This window comes from Thalia democratica, unplaced genomic scaffold (genome assembly GCF_965202585.1).
Source record: "Thalia democratica unplaced genomic scaffold, ktThaDemo2.hap1.1 HAP1_SCAFFOLD_417, whole genome shotgun sequence".
Taxonomy (NCBI): Eukaryota; Metazoa; Chordata; class Thaliacea; order Salpida; family Salpidae; genus Thalia; species Thalia democratica.
In genome coordinates, this window is record NW_028139483.1 from 7,501 (window position 1) to 17,500 (window position 10,000).

The following is a 10,000-nucleotide window of genomic DNA, read 5'->3' on the forward strand; positions in this document are numbered from 1 at the left end:
CCACTCCTGGTGGTGCCCTTCCGTCAATTCCTTTAAGTTTCAGCTTTGCAACCATACTTCCCCCGGAACCCAAAGACTTTGGTTTCCCGGAAGCTGCCGGACAGTTCTTAAGTTCGACACTGCCCGATCGCTAGTCGGCATCGTTTAAGGTCAGAACTAGGACGGTATCTGATCGTCTTCGAACCTCTGACTTTCGCTCTTGATTAAAGAAAACATTCTTGGCAAATGCTTTCGCAGTCGTTCGTCTTGCGCCGATCCAAGAATTTCACCTCTAACGGCACAGTACGGATGCCCCCGTCCGTTCCTATTAATCATTACCTCGTGCTCCGAAAACCAACAAAATAGAACCGAGGTCCTATTCCATTATTCCATGCAACATTATACAAGCGTAAAGCCTGCTTTGAACACTCTAATTTTTTCAAGGTAAACTTGCCGGACCACCGCAACACTCAGTTAAGAGCACCGCGAAGGCACCGACCAACAAGAACAACGAGGCCAGTGCTAGCCTTTCGACCGACCAACCTCGCCGTCCCTATATCCAACTACGAGCTTTTCAACCGCAACAACTTAAATATACACTTTTGGAGCTGGAATTACCGCGGCTGCTGGCACCAGACTTGCCCTCCAATGGATACTCGTTAAAAAGTTTAAAGTGTACTCATTCCAATTGCAGGACCTCGTACGAGGTCTGCATTGTTATTTTTCGTCACTACCTCCCCGAGCCGGGAATGGGTAATTTGCGCGCCTGCTGCCTTCCTTGGATGTGGTAGCCGTTTCTCAGGCTCCCTCTCCGGAATCGAACCCTGATTCTCCGTCACCCGTTACAACCTCGGTAGGCCGATACCGTACCGACGATAGTTGATAGGGCAGTTGCTTTAATGAGATGTCGCCAGCACTAGGCCGTGCGATCCGCAAGCTTATCCAGAGTCACCATTGTAACGACCCGAAAGCCGGTTAGTTTTGGTCTGATAAATGCGCGCCTCACGTCAGTTCGGCGCTTTACGCATGTATTAGCTCTAGAATTGCCACAGTTATCCATGTAAAAGCGTACAATCAAATGAACCATAACTGATTTAATGAGCCATTCGCAGTTTCACTGTACGTGAGCTCGTACTTACACTTGCATGGCTTAATCTTTGAGACAAGCATATGACTACTGGCAGGATCAACCAGATAACTATCCGAGGGCGTTTAAACCCGTTGCTCGACTGAGCGTTTTTACTGTATAAATACAGACCTTTTCTATCACTCGGCTTAAAAGCCTTGCGAACGTTACTGAAAGTCGGCGCCGGCCTTTTGCTGTTTAAAGCGCCAGCCCGCGTCGACTGCAGCATGCAGCTATACAACTGACTGTTCTTTCTCCCGACCAACCGTTTGCCTTCTGCCGGTTAACTCGTCAGCAGCAACACGCCATCTGTCTGCTGCAGTTACCCGCCTCGAGCCGTGCCTGCCTGCGTCGGCTACTCGTCTCGACGACTTCGCAAAGCTATAAGCCTACCGCCGCTGGACGCTTGTAGTTTTTCATACGCTGCTCCAATGCGTTTACATAGCACGTTCGCCGCCGCTGCAATAGCCGCGCCTCGGGTGCTAAACAGTAATGCTTTAAGCCCGCTTTCTCGTCAAGTCGACCGAACGCACAAACACGTCTCTCTCACTAGTGTAAAGTAATGCATACGTGTATGATGCTCAAATGTTGCTGTTGAACTTTTTTTGCCGATTTTTTCCGATTTTTTTCAATTTCTTTGTTTCTTTTCGATTATTTTAATGTTTTAAGCTTATTTATGCTACGTTTAAATGTTTTAATACTTTTTTATACTTTATTTAATATGTTTAAAAGAAATAAATAAATAAAAATATGTATAAACTACTTTTTTTAATGTTTTAAATATATATATTTATTATAAATAAACTTTATTTGTATTATTTTTTATTTAAGCGTACTTTTTAAATCTTTATATTTGTTTTATCGTTTTAAGCACATTGCGATAAGTATAATAAACAAAAAATTGAATAAAAATAATAATAATAAAAAAAAAAAAAAAAAACATAAGCTTATTTTATATGTTTTATTTTATTTTTATTTAAACTTACTTTTCAAACCTTAATACTCGTTTTATTTTTTTAAGCAGATTGCGATAAATATAATAAACAAACAATTAAATGAAAATAAAATAAAAAAATCAAACATAAGCTTATTTTATATGTTACATTTTATCTTTATTTAAACTTACTTTTTAATATAGTTGTTTTATTTTTTAAGCACATCGCGATAGATATAATAAACAAACAATGAAATAAAAATAATAATAATAATAATAATAATAATAATAATAATAATAATAATAATAATAAATCATAAGCTTATTTTGTATGTTTCATTTTATTTTATTTAAAACTTACAATTTAAACCTTTGTATTTGTTCTATTCTTTTAAGCACATCGCGATAAATATAATAAGCAAACAATTTAATAAAAGTAAAATAAAAAAATCAAACATAAGCTTATTTTATATGTTTCATTTTATCTTTATTTAAACTTACTTTTTAAACCTTTATAGTTGTTTTATTTTTTAAGCACATCGCGATAGATATATTAAACAAACAATGAAATAAAAATAATAATAATAATAATAATAATAATAAAAAATCATAAGCTTATTTTGTATGTTTCATTTTATTTTATTTAAAACTTACAATTTAAACCTTTGTATTTGTTCTATTCTTTTAAGCACATCGCGATAAATATAATAAGCAAACAATTTAATAAAAGTAAAATAAAAAAATCAAACATAAGCTTATTTTATATGTTTCATTTTATCTTTATTTAAACTTACTTTTTAAACCTTTATAGTTGTTTTATTTTTTAAGCACATCGCGATAGATATATTAAACAAACAATGAAATAAAAATAATAATAATAATAATAATAATAATAAAAAATCATAAGCTTATTTTGTATGTTTCATTTTATTTTATTTAAAACTTACAATTTAAACCTTTGTATTTGTTCTATTCTTTTAAGCACATCGCGATAAATATAACAAGCAAACAATTAAATAATAATAATAATAATAATAAAAAAATCATAAACTTATTTTATATGTTTCATTTTATTTTTATTTAAACTTACTTTTTTAACCTTTATAGTTGTTTTATTTTTTAAGCACATGGCGATAAATATAATAAGCAAACAATTAAATAAAAATAATAACAAATAAATAAAACAATACGGCTAAACTATAAAAAGAAAACTAAATAACTGATAAATACTTGTAAAACATTATTTGAAAAATGTATTTTGAAACACAACACGATTGATTTATAAATAATAATATATTTTTAATTTGTGTAGTTCATTTAAAGTAGTCTCCCTTTTTGCTTCTGGTTTTATTAGAGTTATATATAACAATAAATGGTGTAGTTTATTTAAAGTAGTCTCCCTTTTTGCTTCTGGTTTAATTAAAGTTATATAACACATACTATAGTAAGTTAAATAAACTATAGTAACTTTATAAAACTACTTTACAAAATACATTTGTATAATTTAATAACTTTAAAATAACTATCAAGAATAAAATAGAATAGCTTTAAGTTTAGTATACAATTGGTATGTAAATTGTGTAGTTTATTGAAAGTAGTCTCCTTATTTGCTTCTGGTTTTACTTGAGTTACATAACGTTAAATAAACATACTTAATAAACGTAACCATCAATACTGTCATTTTAATAAAACTAAGTACAAATACATTGAATTAACATAGAACTTTAAAAAGCCTTCGCTAGTATCTGTTGGTAACAGTAAATAACCTATTATGACTCACAATACAAGAGTGCGAAATTTATTTTTCATTTGATTTTTCAGGTATTTATTTATTTGTGGAAATAAACTTTTTTATTACATTAGAAACTAATTGAATTTTTCCTATAACTATACCTATTATTATATTTAGTATGCTTAAAAGTAATAAAATGACACGTCGCGATTATATAATAAACAAACAATCAAACAAACAAAGAAATAAAAAAAAAAAACTATTTTTTTAAACTTATATTTCAACTATATGTCTTATTTTATTTTCATTTAAACTTACTTTAAACCTCTGTATTTGTTATATATATTTCAACACAATACGATTAAACTATAAGACAAACAACAAAATAAAATAATCACATTAATAAATACACTAAGCAAATAGCTAGAATAAATATAAACAGTTCACAATATATACAATATATTTCTTCCATTTTTAAGTTACTTGTTAAACATATTTATTTAAAAATGTTTCTTTAGAATATAAAACTAACAGTTCTACAAATAAAGAAATTAAAAAGCCAATACACATAACACTAACTTTTCATAAATTAGATATGCAAATATGAACAAAATAGTAACTAAATTCTAAAGCTTTTGTAAACTGTGAACTTATAAACTTATAATAATAATTGCATATTCACCATTCACAATAGCTTTTTATTTAGTACACAACTGGTCTGTAAATTGTGTAGTTTATTGAAAGTATAATCCCGTTTTGCTTCTGGTTTAAATAAAGTTATACAACACATACTAAAGTAAATTAAATAAAGTAATTCACTACTATCGTATTAAATAAAACCAATTTACAAAATACATTAATTTAAATTAAAGTGAACTTTGAACTTATAATAATAATTGCATATTCACTATTCAGAATTTCTTTAAATTTAGTACACAACTGGTCTGTAAATTGTGTTGGTTCTATTCAAGTACTCTCCTTGTTTGTTTTGTTTTAGTTGTATTTATTTTTAGATACTAGCACATTCAATACACATAATAAAGTAAACCAAATAAACTCTATTAATTTAAACTAAGTACAAATACATTAAGTTAATACAAAACTTTAAAAAGCTTTTGCTAGTATCTGTTGGTAACAGTAAATAACTTATTATGACTCACAATACAAAAGTGCAAAATTTATTTTCGTTTGATTTTTCAAGTAGCCACGCTTTTATTTGTTTTTGGACAAAAAGACTTTAAAGTTTTAGTATAAAAGACTAATTGTATTAATTTTAACTCAGAAAATTGTACTCTACAAGATGGTGCCATTATTTTTTCGATATCTCAAACTGGTCAAACCACTTTTTTAGCGCTCTAATTGGTTTAAACAGCAAATAACGTTATCTGATTGGCTTACGTTTTTATTTGCTAATAACTAGAATTTACTTTTCTTTTAAGCGTTAAAGAAATGTAAATAAACGAGTAATAAGTATAAATAGGTCAGAAAGAAAAATAGTACAAAAAAGATGAATTCAAAAAGCAAAGGCCTACGGCACGTGGTATTCCCAAGCGGTCACCCATCTAAGTACTAACCACGCCCGACACTGCTTAACTTCCCAGATCGGACGAGATGGGGTGTGCTCAGTGTGGTATGGTCGTAGGCGTTTGAAGGCGTTTACAAGCCTTTATAAACCCTTCGGTTTATTTAAAAAACCTATTTGCACTTGATTTACAATCAATTTGATATTTTAAAATTATTCCTTATAAAATTTTAACCTGAATTAACTTTTTTTTGTTTTTTTAATCAACAGTTACTCCCAAACTGTACTAAAACTGTATTGTAACTGTACAAAAGTGTTTGTTTAAATAATTGTTATCTATAAATTACCTAAGACCAGGAAAAGTAGAAGTAAAGTTTATTGAATTATTAAATAAATAAAATAAAATCGTAAAATAAAATAATACAATATGTTTACAATTTGTCATTGATCTATCCATTTATGTTATTGCATTACAAATACAAACATTGCATACATTCAAGAGTATTATTCATCAATCTTTTCAATATAATAAGTTTTAAATTTATATTTATTTTTAAATAATTCCTGACATTTTAGATTACCTGAGATTTTTTTTTTAATTAAATTAATTTTAGTAATTAAATACTTGACGTTCTATTTTGTTTAATTTGATAACTCAACCATGTTTATTTTTTTTACTAATTTAAAAGAACTATTAAACTAAAAGACATTACATACAGCTTCTAAAAGTTTTAAACACCTTAAAAAATATTATTATTTTAAAGATATATTAAAGAACTAAACAGATATTACTCCTAAAAAATCTTGTTAATAATATATAAAAAGTACTCAAAGTCAGACTCGGAAATATATATACTATGTATATAAATATGTATATCTTACTTGAAGTTCACTGTAATTGACACTGTATAACAAAATTATAAAAATCAACCTATTTATATAGCAAAATATTTCTTTATCTTTGTCGTGGCGCGGTGGGTCAGTGGTCTTATCAGCTGACTCATAAGCAGAAGGTTGTAAGATCGAATCCCGCTAGTCGTCACGAAACACCACTATCGTTCAATGTTCGGGCTTCAAATTCTTTGAGATTATACTGTACTATTTATCTATCTAACTAATCTATCTAACAAATGTTGTTCAATCTAGGTTGTGGGTACTTGGGTCGAGTAATGCCTTTGACTTACAATCTGTTGTGGATTGACAATATTCCTCTATCTATCAATAAACAAATCTATCTAATAAATGTTGTTCAATCTAGGTTGTGGGTACTTGGGTCGAGTAATGCCTTTGACCTACAATCTGTTGTTGATTGTCAACATTCCTCTATCTATCAATAATGATTATATTCAATAATAAATGTTGATTAATTCAGTTGTAAGAAAACCAGTGCGCTGGTTAGGTTGGGTAAGGCCTTCGACTTACAATCTTGGGGATTATCAACGTTCATCACAAGTACAGTAACGATCTCATTGAATTTCCAGTTGGAACATTGGATTGTAGTGGTGGCCTACTTTGTAGGTTTTTTGCCTAGTTTGTTTTTTGCCTAGTTTGACAAACTATTGTATATATATTGTATAACTTTATTTGTATTATTTTTTATTTAAATTACTACTTATTATTAAAGAATTAAATTTTCTTAGAAAAAAAAACTATGTATTTTAACTAATGCTTATTTTATATGTTTTGTTTTATTTTTATTCTAACTTACTTTAAACCTCTGTATTTTTTATACAATACGATTGAACTATATAACAGAAAAATAATTAAATAATCAAACTATTGAATAAGCAGTTAATTAGTGTGTTTTTTTATGCTTCTTTCATTTTTAACTTACTTGTTAACCATATTTCTTTTATTAAAGTATAAAACTAACAGTTACTAAAATAAAATAATCATAAAGTCAATACACAAAACACTAACTTTTTATAATTTAAATATGCAAACATGAATATAGTTATGAATCTATTATTTATTCAAATAGAATTATTCAAAGCTTATAATTATAAAGCTTTTGTATAATGTTTCAATTACAGTGAACTTTAAGTAAGATAAGTTTTTTTTTTTGTAATAACTACAAAATTGGTATTTTAGTTTATTATTAGTAACTAAATACTTATATTTATTATATTTAAAAAAAAACATCTATACTAACTCTAATTTCAAAGCATATTAAAACATACAAATTTTACCAACTAAATATTTATTTTTATTTTAATTATTATAACTTTCAAACATAAGCTTGTATACCTTATATACCTATATACCTCATATAGTAGGCTTGACATAACATAACATTATTTAATTCTTTTTGTTTGAAATAAACTCATTTAGTTATTAGTAAATTACAACATAAATGCTTATAACAATATAACTAAGATTTAGCTTTTGAGTTAGTAAACTTTGATAGTTTTCTTTTAATAGTTTAATAGTCCTTATTTAAGTTCAAACAAAATTGCTATATATTTAATACACATACAAAAGTAAACTAAGTAAACGTAATTCAATAGTTTCTATTAAGTAAAAGTAATTACAAATACATTAAGTTAATACAAAACTTTAAAAAGCTTTTGCTAGTATCTGTTGGTAACAGTAAATAACTTATTATGACTCACAATACAAAAGTGCAAAATTTATTTTCGTTTGATTTTTCAAGTAGCCACGCTTTTATTTGTTTTTGGACAAAAAAACTTTTAAGTTTTAGTATAAAAGACTAATTGTATTAATTTTAACTCAGAAAATTGTACTCTACAAGATGGTGCCATTATTTTTTCGATATCTCAAACTGGTCAAACCACTTTTTTAGCGCTCTAATTGGTTTAAACAGCAAATAACGTTATCTGATTGGCTTACGTTTTTATTTGCTAATAACTAGAATTTACTTTTCTTTTAAGCGTTAAAGAAATGTAAATAAACGAGTAATAAGTATAAATAGGTCAGAAAGAAAAATAGTACAAAAAAGATGAATTCAAAAAGCAAAAGCCTACGGCACGTGGTATTCCCAAGCGGTCACCCATCTAAGTACTAACCACGCCCGACACTGCTTAACTTCCCAGATCGGACGAGATGGGGTGTGCTCAGTGTGGTATGGTCGTAGGCGTTTGAAAGCGTTTACAAGCCTTTATAAACCCTTCGGTTTGTTTAAAAAACCTATTTGCACTTGATTTACAATCAATTTGATATTTTAAAATTAATCCTTATAAAATTTTAACTTGATGTAAGTATTTTTTTTATTAAAACCTTTTTTTTTGGTGTTTTAATTACGATTACTCCCTGTAACTTTATTTAAGACTTCGTTTAAAAGATTGTTAACTATATTCTATATTAAATACTATGATTAGAAGTAAAGTTTATTAAGTGATTAAACTAAATAAAAAATAATGTTAAAATAAACATGTTGTGTTTAGTTTGTTTTACTATTTCTCATTGTTCTATTTATAGATGGTTTTGTTTTACTTCAAGAATATTTATAGCTAGTTTCTAAAGAATATCTCATACTACATCAGATTTTACGATTAACTTAATTTTAGGTAATAAAATATTTGACGTTTAATTTAATAACTCAACTATGTTTATGTTATAAAATAATAGTATATAATACACATACATTATAATATAATAATATGTATAACTAGTTGTTTTACTTTAAAATGAATAATTAAGTGGAAGAATTAAAAGAACTCACATTTTTGAAGAGAGCGTGGAAAACCAGAATAGTCTTTTAAAACATTTATTAAATTATCGATAAATATAGAATACAATAGAATTAAACATATAAACGTAACTGTGGTTGCTTAGAAACTAAACAAGAAATTTTTTAATAAAAATATAAAATAGTTATTATATAGAATTAAAATAAAATAAAAGTAATATAAATTATATTTTTAAACTAAATAACAATTCACGAGCAATATTAGCGCAATGTCAGAGTATGAGTTTATAATAAAGGAATTGCTTCCTTGATGTTGATACTTACCTTATTCAAATAGAATACATTTTCAGCAATCAGGCTTGTGTTTATCTTAGCGCGCGTAACACAACGTTTGTGGGTTTTGGCACACTTTTGTCGATAGTGGGCGCCCCGCCTTTTAAGTACAGAAATTTCGGGAATTTTCGATTTTCGGAATTCTGACTCGACAGATCGTTTTTGTTTGGTCCAGAGACCCCGTAAAAAATTTTTCAGCCCATTTGAAGCATGATGAAAAAATGTTATTTCGACCCCCTTTTTTTAGGGGTTACGGGGACATCAACCCATTTTTTGGGAATAAAAAACTCCTAGAAAAGGACCACTTTTCTTCTTTTTTCGAATTTCGACTTTTTATTTTTTTGGAAAATTTTTCTATTTTCTTTGTTTGTTCTATTATAATGTCGAAAATATTTTTTTTGAGCTTCGCAACGCATAAGGACTAACGTAAGGTAAGTTTTAAAAGATTTTTTTTTTCGATAATTTTTTCTATATTTTTTGTTTGGTCCATTACAAAGTCGAAAATATTTTTTTACGGCTTCTAAACGCGTGTAGATTAACCGTAGGTAGGTTATTTCGAAATTTAAATCTTTCAATATTAATAATTTTTTAGTAAATTGTTCGATTATGAGGTTTTTATGGCTCTTTCAGCACCCAATAACCTACAATAAACACATTAGAAAATAAAATATGAAATAAAAACATCAACTAAAATGAAAATAACATATTCTGTCAGTGAAAATTCT

At 27.9% G+C, this 10,000-nt stretch overlaps 3 non-coding genes across 3 annotated transcripts in view; all 3 read right to left on the minus strand.

Annotated features, from left to right (window-relative positions):
* LOC145846325 (small subunit ribosomal RNA) overlaps window positions 1–1,176 on the minus strand; it is a 1,808-nt gene extending 632 nt beyond the window's left edge. The window contains exon 1 of the ribosomal RNA XR_014370713.1: window positions 1–1,176. This exon is cut by the window's left edge and continues 632 nt beyond it. This is a non-coding gene — a ribosomal RNA (small subunit ribosomal RNA).
* Window positions 1,177–5,296: 4,120 nt separating this feature from the next.
* LOC145846313 (5S ribosomal RNA) lies at window positions 5,297–5,415 on the minus strand. The gene has a single exon (XR_014370703.1). It is a non-coding gene; the product is annotated as a 5S ribosomal RNA (ribosomal RNA).
* Window positions 5,416–8,270: 2,855 nt separating this feature from the next.
* LOC145846332 (5S ribosomal RNA) lies at window positions 8,271–8,389 on the minus strand. Its single transcript, XR_014370720.1, has one exon. It is a non-coding gene; the product is annotated as a 5S ribosomal RNA (ribosomal RNA).
* Between the last annotated feature and the right edge of the window lie 1,611 nt (window positions 8,390–10,000).